At 51.1% G+C, this 24,479-nt stretch overlaps 1 protein-coding gene and 1 pseudogene across 1 annotated transcript in view; both read left to right on the top strand.

The window, feature by feature from the left end:
- The window catches only part of LOC147882735 (putative LRR receptor-like serine/threonine-protein kinase At1g56140), a 382,197-nt gene that overhangs the window by 338,075 nt on the left and 19,643 nt on the right, over window positions 1-24,479 (top strand). The window lies entirely within an intron of this gene.
- LOC147882736 (uncharacterized) lies at window positions 14,740-23,260 on the top strand (annotated as a pseudogene).

A 24,479-nucleotide genomic window follows, 5' to 3' on the forward strand; every position in this document is an offset into this window, starting at 1 on the left:
GAGGTGGGGTGGGACACCGGGTGGAAAGAGAAGGTGCTTGTAAGAGAGAGGTGGGGGTGTGACAGAGGGTGGAGGGAGAAGGTGTTTGTAAGAGAGTGGGGATGCGACATAGAAAGGTGTTTGTAAGAGAGAGGTGGGGAAGTGACATAGGATGGAAAGAGAAGGTGGTTGTAAGAGAGAGACTGGGTGGAAAGAGAAGGTGTTTGTAAAAGAGAGGTGGGGATGGGAAAGAGGGTGGAAAGAGAAGGTGGTTGTAAGAGAGAGGTGGGGGAGTGACAGAGGGTGGAAAGAGAAGGTGTTTGTAAGAGAGAGGTGGAGGTAGGACATAGGGTGGAAAGAGAAGGTGTTTATAAGAAAGAGGTGGGTGTGACATAGAGGGTCGAAAGAGAAGGTGGTTGTAAGAGAGAGATGAGGGAATGACAGAGGGTGGAAAGAGAAGGTGTTTGTAAGAGAGAGGTGGATGTAGAAGAGAGTGGAAAAAGAAGGTGTTTGTAAGAGAGAGGTGGGGATGGGACAAAGGGTAGAAAGAGAGGGCGTTTGTAAGAGAGAGGTGGGGATGGGACAGAGGGTGGAAAGAGAAGGTGTTTGTAAGAGAGAGGTGGAGATTGGACAGAGGATGAAAAGAGAAGGTGTTTGTAAGAGAGAGGTGGAGGAGTGACACAAGGTGGAAACAGAAGGTGTTTGTAAGAGAGAGGTGGGAATGTGACAAAGGGTGGAAAGAGAAGGTGTTTGTAGATGGGAGAGGGGCCCTGCTTCTACCGTGGGAGCATGGAAAGCATTCAGGAAGCTTCCTACACACCAACAGGCACAGATGGTTCTTAATCTCAGAGAAAGTGCAGGGAGAGTCCAGCAGATTGATGCAGCCTTGCTCTTGGATTGGGTGGACACATATGACATGCCTATTTCTTGCTCCACCTGGATGGGGGCATTTTTTAGATTGGGAGTTCCTTTACAGGTGATTGCTTTTCATGACACACATGAGGATGCCTTAGTCTTTGATGTTTCTTCGGGGGGCAGGCTCTCCAGATCCACAGAAGATATCTTGTTGGAGGTACCGTTTCAGCCAGTCAGGATAGTGGGCTTCATGGAGCATGGCTCTCTTTCACAGTGGTACTTAGATCCTAACCCGCTTCTCATTGCCTTGGGCTCATGGAGGCTGTGGCTCTATGGAGGTGTCCCAATTAAGTTTTTGTAGTGGGACCCTGGGGAATGGGAATGGATAGATGAAGGGCACCGAGAGAAGGGCATCCCCTTCTTTCGTTACAGAGTCAATAATGCCAGGAAATTCCAGGTCAGCTCTAGGGGTTGGAGGCCTACCAGAGCTCCTCATTGGGAGAACTTTCAAATTTCTGCTGACTTGCAGAAATTTTTTTGGCAGAGGCTCTGGAAATCCCACCAGAATAGAAAAATCACTCTCTTCTTTTGGCTTTCTATTCATGGTGGGATAGCAGTGAACCATTGGAGATCCAGGTTCGGGGCTGACCCTACTTGCCCTCGTTGCCTTTCTGCTTCGAAGACAAATACAACACTACCTTTGGGATTGCAGATAGGTGAGAATCATATGGAAGGGGATTGCAAGACTTTTCAGCACTTTTGTTCGCCTCCCCTTCTATATGACTTGGGGATCAGTGGCTTGGCTCACTCTTTTAGGGGCCCAGGTTTTCTTTGAGAGACATGACTCCTCTTGGGCTCTTCACATCCGACGACACCTTATGGAGTCGTGCTCTCTAGAGGATGTTCCGGCCACTCTCTTCAGGGCCGCTCATTCCTCGGTTGACTCTCCATGGGAGATCTTAGCTAGCATTGCAGCATGGCACATTTGGAGAGCCAGATGCACTGAGGCTTTGGAGGGTTCTCAGGTTCACCCTTCTCAGATCTTGGCCAGTACTTGGACAGATACGGTACACACTCTAATGGCCATTTGGGCGACCATGCACGGATCCTCTCGAGCAACCTTCTCTAGGAGAGTTGCTTTTCTCAGAGATTGGAGAGACTCTCCCTTCTTTGCTGAAACTTCTACAGGGTTGAGTTGGCATTTTCAGCCTCAACCTTGGTTTCTTTCTACCTCATTCTTCTGAGGTGTTTTTTATTACATGCTTAGCATGTTGTGTTTCTGCACAGAGCTTGCTCTAGCGAGTTTCTTTCTTACTTAATAGAAGTCTCTTTTTTGCAAAAAGAAAAAGAAAAAGGTGTTTGTAAGTGGCCGAGGGTCGAAGCTTACGCGAGGATGAGGATGTACTTCTGAACTATAAGTCAATGTCTCCTGTGGTGTCGCTTCCATCACCCCTTTCCCCTTTTCTTGGGCACGACTAGGCCTTACCCCCATCTCCTTCTCTTTGTTGAGTGCGCTTGGGGAAAAAGTGGAAGGACCTACTTGTGCCTCATTCTCCCTATGCTATCCGAGGGTTGTCACTTCTGTTGCAAACCTCGTAGTTCTGGACTTGCGGGATGGAAGCTAAGGTGTGCTACCTTCATCCTCAGAACTAGATTGAAGATCTCTCGTGACACTCTTAACCACCTCCTGATACCTTAAAGGCATAGAGTGATCACCCGAAGATGAGGCACTTCCGGATTAAGTGGTAGACCTTGATGGCTTTGTGCCCTTAGATTGATTTTGATCCACTATCAAGAGCAAGCAAGGGTAGTCTATTCCTCGGCATACTGTGTACCTTGGAGGGAAAGAATGACTTTGGTGGGGGAACACTTGCTAGACTAGTCAGTGATGAGGTCTCCGGTGCTGGCTCTGAGTCGTCCTTAAATTTGTCACCTTTTGTTTGTGACCGTGTCACAGCTCCCAACATTGCACCGATCAAATAAGAGTTTTTGCCCTACCTCGCCACTACTACATCAACCATATTCACTTGGGATGCAGGTTCCACTCATCCATTTGGACAATCTCTGGTGTAGTGGTCATTTGTGTCGCACTGTGTACAAGAGGGTCCCTCGAACGGGTGGGTACAATCATCTTGGTAGTGGCCATACTCGCCACATCTATAACACGTGATGGGTCTTCGAAAGTCGGTACCTTTGCCTGCACCTCCACGTCCACCTCGGAAACCAACCCATCGACCACATTGATAAGGGGGTCCATATCCACCTCTTGACATAGGTGGTTGATACGGTGCATAGTAAGGTTGAGGATAGAAATATGGAGCATCAACTGGATTGGGTCAGAAAAGGGAGAGTCGGAAGTAATGGAGGCGGAATGATAGAAGGAGAAGGTGGATCAGATGCTTTTCCAAGAGGAGGAGCAGGAGGTACAAGTGCCGGGCTAGAGAAGTTATTGGTGCGGCTCTATTGACTGCAGCAACAACTAGAGATTCCCTTGATGTATACTCTTGAAGAAGATTCCTTAATCCTTTGAGGTACCTACACTCAGAGGCATCATGTCCATGGATCTCACAAAACGTACAAAATGAGGTAGAAGTAGGTACCTTACACTTGGAGGGACACTCCCAGTGACCATGGTTAGAACCCTTGCATTCTATGCACCAGAGAACACTTCTAATCTGGGCCTCAAAGGACGACTGGCCATCCACCTTTATTGTATCCTTCATACCTTCTTTGATTTCTTCTAACTCCTTGAGTTTTTGCCGTGTGGATGATCCCTCCTCTTTTGGGAGCTAAGTGGTCGTAGTTGATGATGAGGCAAAACTCAACTGTGACCGTTCTATCTTGACTGCTTCCTTCGGGAAGTCTTGGAGTGAGGCATGTTCAAGGAGTTTGTCAACCAGCCTTATAACAATGGTAGGGGGTAATGCTTTCAAAAACCACCCCTTCATGACAACATCATTAGGTGGCACAGACATCTTCGCCGCCAAGACCCTCATCCTTGTGTACATCTCAGAGATGCTTTCCCCAGGCTTCATGGTGTCAGTGGACAACTCCCGGATTGAAAATCCGTAAAAACTCCTCCCTTAGAGCTGTCCAAGTTTGAAAATGGTCACCGGGAAATTGGCTATACCTTTTTAGATGAGAGCTGCTGCTCCTCCCCGTTCCCCTGCTGCTCCCCCTCCCTCAGCCGTCTCTCTCCCCCCTCAGCCTGTCCCTAGCCCCTCCCTGCTGCTCCCCCCCCTCCCCCCCTGCTGCTCCGCCCCCTCCCCCTGCCTGTCCCTCGCTCCCTCCCTCTGCCCTTCCGCCCCCTCTCCCTGCTTCCGCCCCCTCCCCCCTGCTGTCCCGCCCCCTCTCCCTGCCTCCGTCCCCTCCCCCCTGCTGCTCCGCCCCCTCTCCCTGCCTCCGCCCCCTCCCCCCTGCTACTCCCCCCCTCCCCCCTGCCCCCTGCTGTCCCGCCCCCTCTCCCTGCCTCCGTCCCCTCCCCCCTGCTGCTCCGCCCCCTCTCCCTGCCTCCGCCCCCTCCCCCCTGCTGCTCCCCCCCTCCCCCCTGCCTCCGCCCCTTCCCCCCTGCTGCTCCACTCCCTCTCCCTGCCTCCGCCCCCTCCCCCTTGCTGTCCCGCCCCCTCCCTTGCTTGCCCCTCGCCTCCCCCCTGCTGTCCCGCCCCCTCCCTGCTTGCTCTCCCGCCCCCTCTCTTCCTCTCACTCCTCCCTTTCCTCTCCTCTCCTTTCCGCTCCCTCCCTCTCAGCTTGCCCCTCTCCCCTCTCAGCCCCAGCCCCTCTCCTCCTTCCCTCCCCTTCCCCCCTGCTTCCTCCTAGCCTCCTTTCCCCTCCCTTGCCCCCCGCAGCTTTTTTGGAACGGAAGGAGCTTTTATTCTGTTCGAGTCGGCCTCCTCACCTTGATTGGCGATGGATTCCCCGTCAGCCAATCCTACTCCATCTCCACCGGCCGCGAAAACTATCACTTTCTCTAAAGACGAGTTGCAGCAGCTCAAGAAGGATGTAGAGATTGAGTGCTCTACCACATTGCTAGCACGCATCTTCGGGTCTCACCCTTCCAGATCCCAAGCCAGAGACTGGATGCTTGCGGCTCTCCCCCCAGACCTCGCTCCTCGATTGGTAGATGTTCGCCTTCTGGGACGAGGTTTTTTCCAGGTTGTTTTTGACACTCCAGAGGCTGCGAGCACTGTGCTCAAGGCCGAGTTTTTACACCTGGGACACAGGAAGATATTCTTTGAAGCCTTTCACCTTGGTTTCGACCCAGTAGAGGCAGATAAGAAATTCTTCTCGCTCTTCATCAGGTTCCCCGGGCTTCCCCAGGTTTACCATCGACTTCTTTCTGTTATTGGGGAGCATTTTGGCGTAGTTGCTGAGATCCCACCCCTCCCTGGGTTGCCATTGACTGCAGCAGAGGCAACCAAGGCTGATGGGGTTCCTAGAGTTAGGGTCCTTTGCAAGGATCCTAACCTCGAGATGGACCACGTCATGATACAGCGCCCGGATGGTTCCTTTTTTCGCCAGAGAGTGGAGATTTCAGGCAGGCAGGACCAGTGCAGGATTTGCAGGATCTCGGGACACTTTGCCAGGGATTGTCCCAGGAAGAAGAAAAGGCCTAAGAAGCCCTCTGGTACAGCTACCGCCTCAGGGCATCGACAGGGGGGACAGGGGGGGGGATTAGACCCGGCACTTGCCCCTCGACCTCGACAGAGGGGTGGTACAGGTCCAGCTCCTGCTCCTCGTTCTTCACGTGGCGCTCCTACTCAGTTAGGTGGTGGTACAGGTCCAGTACCTATTCCTCGGCCTCGTCAGGGGGGTGGTACAGGTCCTTCACCTGCTCCTCGACCCCCACCTTCCTCAGGCACACGCGACGCTTTACAGTGGGTTCCAGTACGTGTGTAGGTCCCTCCTTTAGTTCACGAGGGTACCTTAGTAGACTCTGCTTCACCTCGAGCTGTCCATCCTGTCTCACCTTGCACAGTCCGAGACGCTGAAGCTTCGACCTCCTCCCCAGTTGCAGCTTCTTCCTTAGATCCAGCACTGCCAGATGTTCCTCTTGAGGATGGAGAGATCTCCGCGGCTGGGCAGACACCGGGTAGAGAGCATTCCTCACTCCCTCCCTTGGACAGGGGGAAGGGGATAGCTTACACTGTTGATCCTCTTCCCTCACAAGGGATCCTTCGTACTCCGGTGTCTGGATTGCTCCACAGGAACTCGTTTTCAGCCTTGGCAGAGAGTTCAGATTTCCCAGAGGAGGAGTTTGTGCCCGCTACTTTTGGGGAGCCAGTGGTTGGATTTCCTATTGACAGGGCTTCTTCTTCAGGTGCCAGGATTCTTTCCCCTATTGACTTTCCTCCACTGGGTTCCTTCCCTCCTTCCTCGAGCAGGAGGTCTTCCCCTGTTGAGGGGTTTGTTTCCGCCACTAGGTCGGGTAAGGTGTTCCACTCTACATCCTCCCGTCGATGAGGATTATCAGTTGGAACATGCAGGGCCTAGGTGGCGTCCCACATTGCCGCCGTAGACAGCTGATCCGGGATCAGCTTCATCCAGGTGTTACTGGGGGTCCCATTGATATATTATTTATTCAAGAGCACAAGCTGGATTATAGAGATTGTGCCAAGTCAGGCAAGTTGCTTTCAGGACATACTTTTTGGTCGCCTGCATTGGGCACTAGGGGAGGCACTTCTATTTCAGTTTCGCAGTCGGTTCTCCCCGTAGTTGTTGGGCACGGAGTCATTATCCCCTCTAGAGCTCAGTGGATTATTCTTTTGATTGGAGGGCGTAAGGTTGGCTTCCTCAACCTATATGCCTCCAACATTAGAGGGGAACGTGTCCTTATGTGGAAGACTTTGCTCTCCTGGGCCCCCATTGTGGATTCTTGGGTGATTGGAGGTGACTTTAACATGGTCGAGTTACCTTCAGACAAAAAAGGGGGTAGAGAAGGCGGACTTCACTCTTTGGAGAGAGCAGCTTGGGATGCCTTCCTTTTCCATTTCTGTGGCAGAGATACTTGGTGTGATGATGCCTTTCTTATTCAGCCACAGTCCCTCCTGTTCTCTTGGTCGAACAGGAGTCAACAGATGCCTATTCATGCACGCATTGACAGATTTTATGTAGATGACTGGGCACTAGACAGAGGTGGATCGGTATGCATTGCTGCGGGGGTTTCCACCTCAGACCATTTCCCTGTTGTTCTGGCTATCTCAGAGCCTCACTTGAGAGGCCGATCTGCCAGCATCAGGATTCTAGATGCCTTTTACACAGAGGAGGACCTTACAGAGGCAGCCCTACGGATATGGTTTGCTCATGTCCAGGGAGGGCAGCCACATCCTTCACGTTTAGCCGCTGCCCTCTCTGGTATTAGCGACTTTTACTGCTCAGTTGCTTCTACCAGGAGACGAGATATTCTCAGACGTGAGATTGGTGTTCGCCAGCAGTTAGCAGCTTTGCAGAGGGAAGAGCAGAAACGGCCTTCAGATGCTCGGATTCAGGAGCGCCTTGCTGCAGCGAGGGCTCATCTGTAGTTATTGCTTGATCAGAGAGCAGAGTATGCCTTTCATGCACGGGAGTCCTTCTGGATTCAGATGGGTGGTAGAGTCAATAAACACTTTTTCTCTACTCTTGGCCCTAGACATAGTAGAGAGAGTGTATCTCAGCTTATTGACTCACATGGGGTTTTACAGACAGAGCCAGATGACGTCTTACGCATAGCTTCAGATTTCTATGCCACCCTCCTTACTGCTGATCCTGAGACACACGATATAGAGGATGCTAGACAGGCTATTTGGCAGAGTATCCCAGTGTTGGTGAATCTGGATATGCATGTTCTACTTGACGCACCTTTCACCAACACAGAGTTCAGGACTGCACTTTCAGCCCTTCACAAGGGCAAGTGCCCAGGTTTAGATGGCCTCACCCCGTCTTTTTTCATTGCATTTTGGGATATGATTGGAGACTATATTACTTCAGCCATGCAGGTCATTTGGGACTCTGGCGAGATGCCTGAATCGCTTACAGAGGGCCTCATCCACCTTATCCCAAAAGGAGGTAGCAGAAATTTATTGTCCCAGTGGAGGCCTATCACACTTCTGGGGACTTGTTACAAGATTCTGGCCAAGGCTATCAGCCTCCGATTGCAGCCACTTCTCCCTGATCTTATCCATGACACTCAGACGGGATTTGTGCATGGCAGAAGTATTTTTGATAACATTTTTTCTTTCTGGGAAGCTTCAGAGTGGGCCATGCAGAGTGGCCAGAATCTTGCCATTCTACTATTGGATTTTGAAAAAGCTTATGACAGAGTAGATTGGAGTTTTTTGGAGGGCACCCTTCTACGCTTTGGATTCACTGATGTTTGGATCAGAGGTGTTTCCTCTTTGTACAGATCAGCCCATAGCCAGGTACTTATTGGTGGGGTAAGGGGTGAGAGATTTCAGATTTCGAGATCAGTCCGTCAGGGATGCCCCCTTGCTCCTTTCCTTTTTTTATTCGTGGCCGAAGCTATGAGCATCTATGTTAGATCTCAAGCTGACATCTTTGGGCTGAGACTTCCTATCAGAAGAGAAGAGGAGCTGCTTGACAGTGAGTTGGCTATTTATTTGGATGCCTCTCCACAGACATTGACTTCTTTCAGGACAGCATTGGATTTATTTTGCTTGGCGGCAGGGGCGCAGATAAATTGGCATAAATCCAATGGCTTTTGGATCAGTGATGAGGACACTCCAGTTTGGGGACTTGACATAGGGTTCACTTGGGTTCAGAGGGGTGTGCCTATCAGGTATTTGGGCTGCCAGGTCGGCTTGGGTATTTCTACCACGCAGCAGTTTGCTCCCGTGTTGGAGAGCATCAGAAGGAAGCTTCTCTTTTGGAGCTCAACCAAGCTGGATCTTGCCTCTAGAGTTGTGGTGGTCAACCAGGTCCTCTTGGCCACGGCCTGGTTTATTTGTTCATGTTGGTGCCGTTCTAGGGACTGCATCATTCAGCTCAGAAGACCGATCAGGAACTTCCTCTGGAGTGGGCTTGATGGCATAGCAGATGCCTTAGCCAGAGTGGCTTGGGAGAGCCTCATCCTCCCTACACAGGATGGGGGTCTCAATATTATTGATCCAGATTTACAGTGCAGAGCCTTACTTTGCAAGATAGTGGTGCGAGGACTTATGCCAGGACAGGAACCGTGGAAGGACTTTCTTATCAGCAGCATACAGAGGTGCACACCTTCCTCAGGAGGAGACTGGATGAGCAGTGTTAGATGGATCTTCACCTCAGCACACCTCAGATCACCTTCATCCCCTCTCATGGTTGCCATTCTGAAAGCTTGGGCTAGTTTCAGAAGCTCTCTTCGGAGGATTCCTCCTTCCTCCCGGGAAGAGATTGATAGGCAGCCCATCATGTGGAACGACAGTATTTTAGATGATCGTGGCAGACCACTGGGTGCCTCACTCTACATGCAGTGGGCCAGGTGGGAGAGGGGACCTGCTTCTTCTTTGGGATCTTGGAAAGCCTTCCGTAGGCTTCCAGAGGAAACCAAGTCAAGGTTGACAGGACATCTCAGAGGGAGTGCAGGGAGGATCTTGCAGATTGAGACAGCCCTTCCAGAGGCTTGGATAGACACAGATGATATGCCTCTCACTACCTCCACTTGGGCAGGTACTTTCTCGAGAGGCGGGGTTCCACTTCAGGTCTTAGCCTTCCGAGATGCACAGGAGGATGCTTTGGTTTTCAGTGTCCAAGATGGTGGCAGATTGCTCAGATCTACAGATGATATATTGCTTGAGTCTGCTTTTCAGCCTATCAGGGTCGTAGGCCTTTTGATGCAGGGATCAGATTCAGAGTGGTTCTTAGACCCTGACCCCCAGTTACTCTCCACCGGGTCTTGGAGACTTTGGCTCTATGGAGGAGTTCCCATCAGGTATTTACAGTGGGACCCCGGAGAGTGGGAGTGGATTGACGCGGGGCATCGAGAGAAGACCATCCCCTTCTTTCGTTACACGGTCAGTAATGCCCGGAGATTTCAGCTCAGTAGTAGAGGCTGGAGACCCTCCAGAGTTCCTCATTGGGAGACTTTTGGTATTACTGCGGATCAGCAGAGGTACTTCTGGAGGAGGCTCTGGAAATCCCACAGGAATAGAAAGATCACTATCTTCTTTTGGCTTTCTATTCATGGAGGGATTGCAGTGAACCTTTGGAGGTCCAGATTCAGAGCAGACCCTACTTGCCCTCGTTGCCTTTCTGCTTCGGAGTCTATTCAGCATTGCTTATGGGATTGCAGACAGGCGAGATTGATTTGGATGGGGATAGCCAGGATCTTCAGTCACTTTGCCCATTCCCCACTATTTATGACTTGGGGCTCGGTGGCTTGGCTTTCTCTTACAGGACCTCAGGTTTTCTATGAGGGACTTGACTCCTCTCGGGCCATTTCGGTTCGACGTCATCGGGTTGAGTTCTGCTCGTTGGATGTGGTTCCACACCGTCCTTTTACAGCTGTACATGCCTCTGTGGATACTTCTTGGGAGATTATAGCGAGCATAGCAGCCTGGCATATCTGGAGATCCAGATGCACAGAGGCTATGGAGGGTACTCAGGTTCATCCCTCGCACACATTGGCTAGTATCTGGACAGACATCGTACACACTCTGATGGCCGTATGGACGGGTATGCAGGGGGACTCCCGTGCAGCCTCAGCTAGGAGGGCTTCTTTCTTCAGGGAATGGAAGGATTCTCCTTTCTTCTCTGAATCTACTACAGGGTTGAGATGGCACTTTCAGCCTCAGCCTTGGTTTCTTTCCACCTCACTCTGAGGGGTTTTTTATTATCCTCATGATTTCATGATGTATTCCGCTTTGAGCTTGCTCTCGCGGGTTTTTGTTCTTACTTAATAGAAGTCTTTTTCATGGAAAATTGGCTATACCATACATCAGCTGCCTCCTCCAATGACGAGGGAAAGATGTGTAGAAAGGCATGCTCATTCTCCACACCTTTGGCTTTGCATGCCGTGAGAAATTTCCTCACATGAGCTTCGGCATCCTCATGTAGGTGACCTTTGAACTTTTGAGCCTTCACATGGACCTTGTTGAGTAACTCAAGTAGTTTGGCTGTTTCTCCAAGACTGAGAACCACCGTACCTACCTCAGAAGCTGAAGCGGGTGGAAGAGCTGAAGGGCCTCTGGACGGAGCAGTACTCAATGTTGGTACCATGGAGACATATGGTGGAGTGGTTGATGATACAACACCTTATGCAAGAGATCACATTGGTTAAGTTACTACTAATGTAGCCATAATGGGATAGATGGTACTGCATATGCTGTAGGCACTACCCTTGCAAAAGTAGATGGTGAAGACATAGGGAACATGGGGGTCAATGAGTTTGCAAAGGTAGTTGGGAAGAAGAAGGAAGGAGTCAAAGCCATGTATGATGCAGAAGTAGCAGTAGGAAAGGGTAGAGATAATGGAAATGGCAGCGTAGAGGGTAGGGACATAACCGGAGTAAAAGTTGAACCCACAGGTGTTACGGATGTAGAAACTAAACTCGAAGGACTGGGGTTATGCAGAGCAGATGAAATAGTAGCTTGACCACTGGCTGGCAAGTCTGGTGCTAAAGTAGGCACTACTCCCGTTGAAGTGGTTGAAGTGGCTGCTGATGAAGATATCGTTGCTAGGAGAAGAGGGTTGTCTTGAACTTGATGCGCTTTTGAGGAGCCCTCGTCCTTTGTACTTTACTCTTCACCCGTTCCCTGCTTTGTACTTCTTCTTCTCCGGAGTCCAGATTTGACCACCACTGATCTTGTTGGTCCAAATCGGTGAGAGTTTCGATGAAGTTACTTGCTCTGGCTACCGCTCCAATAAGTTCACTTTGTGCTCGCCCAAAGGACTTTGCAAACTTCCATCTCACGTAATGCTTTTTGTATCAAGTTTGATCGGCCGGAAGTCTTCTCTCCACTCTCCTTAAGTACCTCTGAACTTTTCTAGGACCCTAGAACTCCACTTCCCTCTTGCTACTCAACACCAGCAGTGTCCTATCATGATCGCCATAAACTATTTGAGAGGGGGTTCCTCTCCCTTCCGAAGGTGTAACCGAAGGCCAAAGGCCACTGGTGTGAGAAGCATGAGTGTTATAGTCTCTAATGCAATGGATTGCCCGGAGTGCACTGTGCAATGGTGTGCGGGTGTCATAGGCTATAATGCAGTGTATTGCATCGTATGAGTGCACTATGCCAGGTGACGGTCACATGAGAAATCTACAACATGAGCGCAAGAAGAGAGAGTCATCATGCACTAGTGAACAATCCCCATATAAGAAGGAAACAGAAAGAATGAGAGAGTGACCAGGTTGGCCGAAGTACACCTCACTAGAACAGCATCCACGAGTCACGAGTCACAAGAACCAGAATACACAGGTCTATTTCCATAGTGGACAGAGAGGTACAATAGGCGAGCTCCTCTAGCTCAAGCCCCTATCTTCTCCACACACTCTCCCCTCGACGAGCTTGTAGCTCCAACCTCTCTCTCTCCTCACACTCTCCTCTCTCTCTTTGCAATGCAAAACGCTGAACACTGAATGCTGAATGTTCCATGCTCGTCGGTGCGGTATGGCGGCCTTAAGCCCGGAACCGGTGGCCCAGAGGGTGGACCCCCCCTCTCCTTTAGCCTATCGCGTAACACTGACAGAGCATCAGGTCTCCTTGGTGAAGCAGGTTGCCAACGACTTTACCCACACTTCCGTATATGGACGAGTCATTGGCTACTCCCCTTCACGAGCAGACATTAGGGACTGGCTTCAGTCCATCCTATACCTTGAGGACAGCCACATTGAGGAGGTCGCACTCATGGGACATGGTATCTTTTGGCTTAAGCTTTCCTCGGCGCAGGCTGCGAGCAATATGGTCAGACGGTCCCCTACCTCCGTGGGTAGGAAGATCATCCTTATGGTCCCGTGGTATAGGGGTTTCAGTGTAGCGGACTTCGATGCCCGCTTCCGCATCCCCCGCCATCCAGTTACCCTCATCTTTCCAGGCCTCGCAGCAGAGCTTCGCCCGATCATCAAGGACCTGGGGGCGCACTTTGGCTGGCTCATGTAGGACACCTTCGTTGATGCGGCGGCAGTCCAAGGGGTTCCACGCGTCAAAGTGGCAGTCTTAGATCCGTAGAGTATTCCCTCAAAGATCGAGATTGAGACGGACGCAGGTGTGGTGACGCAGCGCATTATGGTCACTGGTCGCCCATATCAGTGTCTGAGATGCCACGGCTTCGGGCACCAGGCGCGCTCTTGCCCTCGCTTCACGAGGACAGAACCCCCGACGGCCCCTAGCCAGGCAGCTCAGGATCCCCCCCGCCAGGCGTTGACAACCCCTCTAGAGGAGGAAGATTGGACTGAGGTTAAAAAGAAAAGGAAAAGAAACAAAACAAAAACCAAAAAGCCCCCTCCCCAGCACGAGACCCCTGAGGTCAGCAGTCAGCAGCAGAAGCCCGGTAAGGGGAAGGAGAAAGGGAAGGAGAAGGTCATCCAGACGACTCCTCACCTTTCACCCCACCCCCGCCCCCTCCTCCCCCCTCCTCCTTGGTTTCCCTACCTCCCTCCCCTCCGAGACCCCCCTGCCGCCTTTGGTTTCAGCCCCCCCCCCCTCCTTCGAGCATGATCCCGCCAGGACCCCCCCTCCTCCTTCGGTTTCGCCCCCGAAGATAGCGCAGGCCTCCTCCACGCCTACCCCTCCCAGCCCGTTGGAGGGGAGAGGCCCTCCTCCTCAGGCGGCCAGCACTACTCCAGCTCTTCCAGCGGCCAGGCACCCCTCTTTCTGGTTCTGGCTCCTCATCTTCGTCCCCCCACCCAAGGTCAGCTCCTAGAGCTCTACCCTTGGAGTTCTATCGAGCAGGACTTTGGGACTATTTGGATGCAGCTGGTATTGGCTCCTTCCCTGCATGCCTAAACATCAGCATCTTCTTCCTCCGAAAGGGGGCGGAGGGTAAGGTGTCCGTCCTCGCTCCCCATGATGGTCCCAGCTATTCCTTCACTATCACTAGTGACGGGACTGCGAATGAAAATGTTTGGGAGACGATTCGTGATCAGTCCCAGGAGCAGGTACAGGACTGGATTGGTAACAGAGCAGCAGAGCTTCTTCAGCAGCAGTGGAAGGAGGGAGACGTTCGTCTGAGATGGCGCCGTAGCGCCAAACGCTTCCATCTTTTGGTCATCATTCATCCGCCTTTGGAGTGGATATACGCGGAAGGGCTCCGCCCTTGGAGGACCTCAGAGGTAGCGGGCTTCTACAGTATCTCTCTGGCTGAGGCTTCGAGTTGGTTAGAGAGAGCTTACCACCATGGGACAAAGGGCCTTTCTCCTCTGCTGAAGGTTTTAGAGGATGGGTCGGATGATCCGGCCTCACCCTCGAAACCCTCACAGAAGCGCCTTCGTCTGCACTCCGGACATCCTTCGACCACCTCGACATCGACCGCAAGCAAACAGCTGTTTGTGGCCCATCTCTCCTCTTCATGAGTATGCGCATTATCTCTTGGAACGTCAACGGGTTCCACTCATCTGGAACCCGTGGCCCCAGGAAGATGGTGCTCAGACAGGAGCTCCAGCCAGCTTTGGTGGGAAGGGTAGATGTGCTCCTATTACAGGAACACAAGCTTTCGGCTTCTCAGACCAGTAAGTGTGGGAAGGTCCTCATAGGGCGCTCCCACACCTACTGGGGACCTTCGATTGGTGAGCTGGGGAGGAGCGGAGGTGTCTGTACCTCCATCGACGCTCCTCTTGTACAGCATGTGCGTGGTTTTGGCACCTTGATCCCAAGACGAGCGCTTTGGGTGGGCCTAAATATTGAGGGATTCCGCATTGGCATCCTCAATATCTATGCCTCGACCGACTTGAGACGGAGAGCTGCTTTCTAGAGCTCCTTGACAAACTTATTGCCAGAGATGGGTTCTTGGATTGTAGGAGGGGATTTCAACAACCTTGAGGCTCTAGAGGATCAGCACGGACAGGGCCCAGAGTTCCTTGGTATAGCTCAGGCAGAGCAGTCGGAGTGGGACTTCTTTTTGTTTGCCGTGGGAGGTCGGGACAGTTGGAGAGAGCCCTCCTTTTACAGGTGGCGAGGGAGATTGGACTTCTCTTGGGGTTACAGGAGGGAGAGAGGCAGACTTCTGGAGCGGTTGGACCGTTTCTATGTCAGTGATTGGGCGATAGGTAGAGGTGGAGAGTCATGGGTGGTTCCAGGGACGACCCTTTCTGACCATGCCCCAGTCATCCTAGTCCTGGACTCCGCCTCTCACTCCTTACCTTCCCGCACATGCCGGATCCCAGACTCCATCTATTCCAGAGCAGAGGTTTGCACAGTAGGATAGTGGACCTGTGGGAGCGAGATTGGGACCCCCTAGGGGTATCGCAGGTCCTTGCCGAGTCTAGTCTCATTTGCCAGCAGGAGGCGATTCGGGTCAGGCAGCAGTGGTGGGCGAAGGAGAGGAGCCTTAGGCAAGACCTTGCCTCGATTCAGCGGATGCAGCAGTCTTCTCCAGGCTCCGAGGAGCTCAGACGACAGGAGGTTAGAGGCCCGAGCCATGTTAGAGGAGATCACCCAGAGACGTTCAGAGTTCTCGTTCCACTCTTCCAAGTCCTTTTGGGCTAGGAAAGGCGACAGGATGTGCAGAGAGTTCTTCAGGACTCATGGCCAGAGGTCAGCAGGGGAGCAGATCTGCTCTCTTAGGGCGCAGGATGGTTGTGTCAGGACGGATCCTGACGAGGTCAGGGACTTGGCGACAGATTTCTATAGATCCCTGTTCCAGCAGGAGCCCCTAGACCCTCGTGCCCACCGCTGCAGGGAGGAGGTGTGGAGGCATACGCCGACACTTGTGCAGTCTAGCATGAGTGAGGCCCTTCTCGCCCCGTTCACCGTTTCAGAGATGTAGGATGCTGTGAGAAATATTGATGGGCAGAAATGCCCAGGTGAGGATGGGCTCTCTAGAGCTTTCTTCACCACCTTTTGGGAGCAGATCCACCAGTCCCTGCTCGCAGCCTTCCAGCATATCTTTTCTAGCGGACAGATGCCAGAGAGCCTTGCGTCAGGCTTGATTTGCCTCATCCCCAAAGGGGGGGACCGTCAGGAGATCAGACAGTGGCGCCCTATCACCCTCCTTCCCACTGCCTACAAAATCCTCGCCAAGATGATCAGTAGCCGCATCCGCCTCCTACTACATGACCTGATCCACGACACCCAGACTGGTTTTGTCCAGGATCGCAATATTTTGGACAACATCTTCACATTCTCAGAGGCGACAGAGTGGGCCCAGCATAGTGGCCAGCACCTAGCCATACTCTTCCTTGACGTTGAGAAGGCGTATGACAGGGTAGACTGGTCCTTCTTGGAGGGCACACTTTCTCGGTTCGGTTTCCCGGACGAGTGGATTAGAGGTATTGCTAGCCTCTACAGATCGGCCTCCAGTCGGGTTATCATCGGTGGCAGGATGGGGGAGAGATTCACCCTCGAGCGCTCGGTACGTCAGGGCTGCCCGCTTGCGCCCTACCTCTTCCTCTTCTTTGCGGAGGCCATGGCTCACTTCCTACGAGCCCGTACCACTAGTCTTCATGGGATGCGCCTCCCTATCAGGGATGATGCAGAACTTCTGGACTCCGAGTATGCAGACGACAGGGCCCTGTATGTGCAGGATGATATTGAGTCACTGGAGCGAGTGAGACTGTCTCTAGAGGTTTTCTGCCTAGCCGTTGGGGCGAAAATCAACTTGCATAAGTCAGTTGGTTTTCTTACGGATCCTAGAGCCAGCTCGCAGTGGGGTATTTTCCTGGGGTTTCGCTAGATCCCTAGAGGACAGATGACACGCTACCTGGGCTTCCAGGTAGGGCTGGATACCACGTCGGCTCAGCAGTTCCTACCGGTCCTAGCTTCCATACGACGGAAGCTAGCCTTCTGGAGCACGGCCCAACTATCTCTGGCAAGTAGGGCCCTTGTGGTCAATCGGGTCCTTCTAGCCATCGCTTGGTATGTGGCCTCCTGCTGGTGCTTCTTGAGATCGTGCGTAGCCCAGCTGAGGAGACTGGTGCGGAACTTTCTTTGGTCTGGCTCAGACGGCGTTCCAGCACCACCAGAGCCCGGGTCACCTGGTAGAGACAGAGGGCGGTCTCGGCATCATAGATCCAGAACTTCAGAGTCAGGCACTACTTGGCAAGCTAGTCATCCGCGGTCTGACCCCAGGAGGGCAGACGTGGAAGCTCTTGCTTCAGCAGGGTCTCAGCGCGTGTACCCCCCAGAGAGGGGGTGATTGGCAGCCTTCTATCTGGTGGATTTTCACTTCAGCCCCGCTGACTCAGCCCCGCTCCCCCTTCCTCTGTAGCCTCCTCTTGGTCTGGAGGAAGCTGCGGCACAGCCTCTCCCAGGTCCCTCCAGCTGCCAAGAGGAGATGGATAGACAGCCCCTGATTTGGAGCAGCCAGGTGACAGATGATACAGGTCGCCAGCTTGGAGAGAGATCCCATATCCCATGGGCGATCTGGGCGAGTGGGCCTGCGCACTCACTCTGGGTTTGGAGGGACGTCTTTAGACAGTTGGGCCTAGACGAGCTGGCAACAGCAGTAGGTACGGCACGAGGGATCCAGGCTCGGCGAGCGGAGATTGATGCTACCATTCCTGCAGTTTGGAGGATCGCTAAGATCCCCATGGCTCCCTTCCACACTGTCTGAGCATGTGAACAGCTCCAAAGGCAGTGCTTCAGGGATTCCTCATCCTGAAAACACATCTGGCAGTGCCCCTCCTGCCCCATCTGCTTCAGCCAGCTCCCAACTGGTAGCCCCTTATGGACCACCATCCAAAGAAAGTAAGAGATCTTCCTCGGCCGCCAGCTTGCCCATAGAGTCTTCCAGAATGTACGAAGAAAGACCCTAGATATAAGACCAGAGATATCCCCTGGGCATACCAACTATGTGCCTGGGTGGGTAGCCTGCGCTGAAGAGCCCCAAGAGCATGCCTACTGGTACGCGCGCTCTATGAGAAGAAGGGGGTAAGGTTCTCTAAAGCATCAAGTGGTGGCCAACGCCACTCCCCTGGGTCCCACTCCACCTCTATCAAGGAACGGCCCTCCCAAATCCCACGCTTTCCCTTGCAGCCCTATAATGCGAAGGCGCTGCAAGGGAAGCTGGGGGTTGATCACAGCCTCACTACTCTGGAGGCGGCTACCATCGGTGATGGAGAAGAAATGAATCGAGGAGTCCGAGAAAAGTAGTGTAAATACTCCATGTGCATGTGAGCTGGATCACTGCACCACTGAACCACTGTACACGTCTTCGCCTTGTGCAACTGTTAATGCCCCTGACTGCTCCATGTGTGGAGCTCACCCTCCATGTGGGCAACTCTCAATGAGATCACCTTGGGCATGGTACTCTTGGGTGAACCTGTGGTTGACATGTGTTGATGCATGGTCGTCGCCTCAGGTATGGTACTCCTTGGTGAACCTGTCGTTGACACATGGTTGACATGTGTTGACACATGGTCAACATGTGGTCAACGCCTAACGACATGTGGTCAACGCCTCTATTGCAACAGGATGGCCAAAGGCTATGACTCCTCCCTGGCCCAATCCACTGCCTCCCAGAACGTGAAAATGTTGTCCAAGATGTTGCGCTCCTATACAAAGCTGGTATACGTGTCATGGATGATGTCAGTGAGATGAAGCCGCAACCGCAAACTCGAGACCTTAGCGAGGATCTTGTATGCGGTGTCAAGTAGGGTAATCAGTCTCCATTGCTGAATGTTTGGCATATCTCCCCCTTTCGGGATCAAACAGATCCACCCCCTGTTCATGGACTAACGGAGCCCGTGTCAGAGATCTCCCGGTAGGCTAAGCGAAAAGGCGTGAAAATGATTTCTAGAAGAAGGCCGGAGTCAAGCCATCTTCACTAGGACACTTCCGGGTCACGTGGGCCTTGAGAGCTTCCCAGAGCTCATCCGTGAAAGGCTCCCCCAGACTCCTACACAACTCCCGCGAGACTACTGTTGGAACGTGGTCCCAAACTAACTCACGGGCCACAAGGCAAGCTAGGGTCAACCTCTCCGCCTAAAAGAGCTCGCGGGAGAAAACCGTGGTCAGCTCTAGAATCTCCATTGGATCAGTGTGCATAATGCCCTACGGACACAACTCCCGCGAGACTACCGTTGGAATGTGGTCCCAAACTAACTCGCGGGCCACAAGGCAAGCTAGGGTCACCCCCTCCGCCTAAAAGAGCTGGCTGGAGAAAACCGTGGTCAACTCTAGAATCTCCATTGGATTAGTATGCATAATACCCTACGGATCCCATAATCACTGTAACTGCGTGCCTGCCGATCAAGGTCTAGTGGTCTGAAAGGACTGCGCTTCGTCATCCTATCCCCCTACTATACCTAACGGGCTGAATTGGAGTGGTAGGAAAACTCGGCCCGCCGAACCTTCGTGTCTTGGAGCTCAAGGCGCACGCTCTCATATCTGTCACTCAACCACTGGGATCCAGGGTCCTGTTTCCTGAGCCTCTCTATGGAGGCGAGGTCTCGTCGCAGTGCACGCTCACACTCCTGAAGAGCCCTTCTTCGTCTGAGGACATGAAACTGCAACTCGTCAGTGCTCCTTCGAATCGCATCTACCACCCACGAAGCCCATCCTCACAAGGTGCTGACTCTGGTTTGTGCCAAATATCTACCATAACCTGCTGAATCTCCTCATCATGTAGGAGGTCCTTTGGAATGTGGACACCTTTTTGGGGAAGACCCCGGCGGGGCTGCTTTACGTAGAGTACTATTGGAGAGTGGTATGACATCGTAGTGCTTGCTAGAATCCCTATAGAGCTGCCTCAGTGGAGTGCCCAGTCCCCAACGTAGAAGCAATCTAGCCTCTCAAGCAATCCATCATGTCTCCTCTGGCCGAATGAGAAGAGGAGGCTACCAGGTATCTTGCTGAACTCTGGCTCTCTCCACGGGTCTCTGCCACCGATCGTGAAGATGAATTGTTTCCATGTGCTCTCTGTTGTTGGCATCTCAAAGAAGGAGGCACCACCCTGCTTGTCCTCCCCAAACTCCAGGTTGTTGAAGTCTCCAACAACAATCCGGGAGTCAACATCTGGAAGACACTCTGTCAGCCTCCTTCAAAAGGTCGGACGGTGCTGTCTGCAGGTTGGGGAATACACATTCAGGATCCCAATCCTAGACTTTCCCATCCTTGACTCCCATCCAAACTGCCCGCCTTGGGATAAGCTCACCCTGATCATAGACCTTTGGGGCCACCGCGGGTGAGACCGAGATGCAGACCCCTCCGCTCTGTCCTACGAAAGGGGACCACACCTTCGGGACTCTCCTTGGAAGAAGGTGGTGTCGCCATCTGATATCTGATGTTGAGAACAGGTCCATCCTCTCACACCATGGCCAATATTTGGCCAGTCACAATCCACACGCCCATGGATGTTTTTTGGGTGAGCGTGCAGGGGTACAGTTCTCATTGCCTTTGCTGTCCTATCCGTACTGTTCTGTGTTACTGCTTTCTCTTCTTCACTGCTTCCCTTTCCTCCCTTTCTCTTCTTTTTTCCATCATGGATACTGGCAAGACCTATATGCATAAGAAGCAGAAGCCGGACTTGAAAGCCGGACTTGATGAAGACCTCCCTTGAGGTTCAGTTTGTTTATGATGTAATGCATGAGAGGTTCGAAGATACACGTCGGGCTTGGAAAGAATCTGCTCCCACAGTTGGGCTCATGGTGGAAGTTGATGATATTGTTGATCCCATGTGTGAATATGCCAAACATGCCAAACATGTTGTCATAATCTTTTTTCCTGGTCACATGCATGTTGCTGCTGATGTGGGCAACTGGCTCACCAGGACTTTGGGTGGTTCTTTTGTTCGAAAAGTGCATTATGCTGCTTGGGGTTTTTTTGAGGTAATCATGACAGATGAGCTCCATAAACAGATGCTTCTTGAGCACTCTGCTTTATTTTATGGGCAGCAGATGGTGCATATTTTGCCCTGGTCGCCCACCAGGGATTATCAGGCTTTGATTCGCCCCATCGCTGTCCGGTAGGGGTGGAAGTGGTTGATTTCCCTTAGTGCTTGGCTTCCCTCTTACCCAAAATTGCAGCATCACTGGGTAAGGTGGTGTGCCCACCGCGGCCAAATGGAAACTCCAACCGATTTTGCATTTTGTGGGATACTAATCATCCCACTCCTGACTCTTATTCTGTTATGGTCAATCATGTGGATATGGGCAGTGCCTTTTACAAGCTTAAGTGGGGCTTGTTTGCAGGTACATGTTTTGAATGCAAGAAGTTTGGCCATATGGCTTCTCAGTGCCCTCTTGTTATGCATAAGATGTCTTTGGAAAATATGCCTTCTCAGATGCATCCTAAGGAAATGATGGGTCAACCTGTTGTCAAACAGAAGGGTGTCAAGCCACTTGTTCCAGCTCAGGACAAAGGCAAGTCACCTGCTGTGTCAAATGGGAATGCCTCTCTCTCTATGCCTTGCACCTCTCAGCCCAAAGGGAAAGATAAAACTTTGTAGGAGGTTTGGCAGACTCCTAGGAAAACTGTCGCAGCCAAATGACCTTTGTCTTCTCGCACTTGGAATGGTGCATCCTCAACTGGTCATACTCCTGAAGAAAATTCAGGAGTGGGTATTACATGGGCTGCTGTGACAGCTAGTCGGACTCTCTTTCCCGAATAAGATATTGTTGGTTTGCTGTCCACTTCTCAACCAGTTGTGACACCTCAAGGCCAAGGTCCGGATCTTGAGGTTGATATGCAGGCCTGATTTCAGTTTTACCTCTGCTATACATAATCTATAAATATTGAAGAGACATGGCAGTAGGAGAATGCCAAGCTAACTAGGAATGGAATGGAAATATGGAAGGGCAAAATGGAAGCCAAATGAAAGAACAAGTGCTAGGCAATGATAACCAAAATACTCATGTGATATAAAGCTTGATGTTGACTGATGTAAAATGACTCAAGACAACTACAACACTATATAGTGTGACACTAGACTCTAGAAAGCCATAGTGTATATGGGATAGCTCCCAATATGACACGTGGCATGTCTAGGACTCACTAGACTATAAAACACCCCCTAGATACGCATTACACTCATTTTTGACTCACTTTGGCTTTATATTCCAACACCCCCCCATGAAGGCAAGGTGAGAGACTACTGGAATGGAACCAAGAACAGAACATGACAATAATGGTCATCAAACTGTGCACCCTATGTAACTCAGAGGCTAAAGTCTGAGCATGTTCAGAGGTTGATCCAAGCACTCTCATGGCTTGAGACTCAACATTAGGGTAATATAGAGTTTAGGACATAATGTTTGTGGTATAGGGTTCAAATTTTACAATATAGCGTATAGGGTTTTAGGGGAACTTAAGGTTTTAGTTTGACGATAATATATGGTATATGAATAAGCATTTTGTTCTACATAAGAAGGGTTTTAGTTAGAGTATAGGGTATAGGTGTTTCAATTTGAGGATATAAGCTATTAATAACTAAACATTCTGGTTGAAATAAGAAGAAAATTTATTCTTATTTTTTATTTTTTATGAACCAACATCCTAGAACTCGGCAAGGCCTGATAAACAAATAGACCTATCAAAGCTAATACATATGGCTCCCACAGTACATCCCCCCTTGGCTTCATAACAGGACATGTTAGGAAGCCACACACTAAAAAAATAGGAAAACCAATACATCTTTTTAGGAGGACTATCCAAGGCAGAGGACCTTTAGACTCAATGAAAACCAAACACTCAATACATATCATTTTAGGGGGACTACCCAGGGCAAAGGACCCCAAAATACATCAAGCTGTAGGAATAATAAAAATAGATCTCTTAGGAATAAGAGACGTCCTCCAAGTAGCTAATGCACATGTGTACACATCCTTGCGAGTCGATGACAATGTCAATGAAGCACTAGGCATGGATGCCCCAAAATATGTGTCGGTGAAGTCCATGGGGTAGCTACATGGAGCACTCACATGGTGACTCTTAAAATGGATGAGTGAGGGTCACCGATGTCAAGATAGATGCCGGAGGTGTCACGAACACTTTGAGAAGCCAATCAATGTGGATTATGGGCACAACGAACACTCGAAGAGGTAATCAGAGAAGTAACTGTAGTTCACATCAAGATCACTTCAAGAAAGTGTTTACCAAGTCCAAGAAGACCCTGAATCTGCTGCATATTATGGTGATTAGATGATCCTCTGCTCAGGCTGAAGCCTCTGCACAATCTTGACTGGTTCACTTCTGTAATTCTTCCTGAGTCTTTGCTGAATCCAAGCGATGCTGAACAGGACCGATTGGGCCTAGAGAAGCCAAGAGATGCTTGCTGGAATCTGTGCGCACTTCTGGACAGCAAGTATGGACAGCCTCAAAGGCTGAATAGGCGACGATCTGCAGCAGAGTATAGGCTGGAATAGATGGCGCATTTCTGGGCAGCAAGGGCTACGTCAGTGCAGCATGGGCAGCAGCAGCAGCATGAGCAGATTTTGAGCAAGAACATGGGGCAGAAAAGTGGCGCACATTTGGGGCAGGTATGCAGCACGAAATGGGACAGGAAAGTGGTGTGCTTTTGGAGCATGTATGCAGCAGGAAATGGGACAGGAAAGTGGCGCACTTTTGGAGAGAAGAATGGCGCAGCTCTTGGGCAAGTTATGGCAGGCAGTTTTCAGGAAATTGGGGCACTCATTTGCAGCAGAGAATGGCGCATGTTTCAAGAGAAAAATGGCGCAGCTCTTGGGCAAGTTATGGCGGGCTGAAAATGAAGACAATGGAGAGGGTAACGACGAGGCAAGGGAGAAGAGAATCAGGGCAGCATGGTGAGGCTAGAAGGAGGAAGAATGTATTAGACACCAAGTGGAAGAGAGGACCTTCCAATGAGGAGGAGGGAAGGCAGCTTCATGGCTACTCTCTTACCTCAACCTCTTGGAGGTGGCTCTGATACCAAATGAAAAGACATGGCAGTAGGAGAATGCCAAGCTAACTAGGAACGGAATGGAAATATGGAAAGCATAATGGAAGGGCAAAATGGAAAGCAAATGAAAGAACAAGTACCAGGCAATGATAACCAAAATACTCACATGATATAAAGCTTGATGTCGACTGATGTAAAATGACTCAAGACAAGTACAACACTATATAGTGTGACACTAGACTCTAGAAAGCCATAGTGTATATGGGATAACTCCCAATATGACATGTGGCATGTCTAGGACTCACTAGACTATAAAACACCCCCTAGACACCTATTACACTCATTTTACAAATATGCTGTCACAACTCGTATGTTTGACACTTAATGTACAGGGTTTGTGTGATGCTTCTAAATGGAAGACAATCTGGGGGTATCTCAATCATTTACAGCCAGATGTTGTAGCTTTGCAGGAACATAATCAGCATGTGTATGCTGGACAACATGGTCAAGTTCATGGTTATGAGATTTTCTATGCTGGACAGCATTCCTTTTCGGGAGTGGTCTTTGTGATCAAGCATGATCTTCAGCCCTCTGTGGCCTTTAATGATTCACAAGGCAGATGGATCGTTATGCAATGCCTTGTACAGGGTGATATCTTTGAATTTGCATCTGTCTATGCTCCACAATCCTCTCGTCATCGTGGACAGATTTGGGAAGATATGCAA

This window comes from Dipteris shenzhenensis, chromosome 29 (genome assembly GCF_047967505.1).
Source record: "Dipteris shenzhenensis isolate YYH24624 ecotype China chromosome 29, Dip_SZ_1.0, whole genome shotgun sequence".
NCBI classification, from domain to species: Eukaryota; Viridiplantae; Streptophyta; class Polypodiopsida; order Gleicheniales; family Dipteridaceae; genus Dipteris; species Dipteris shenzhenensis.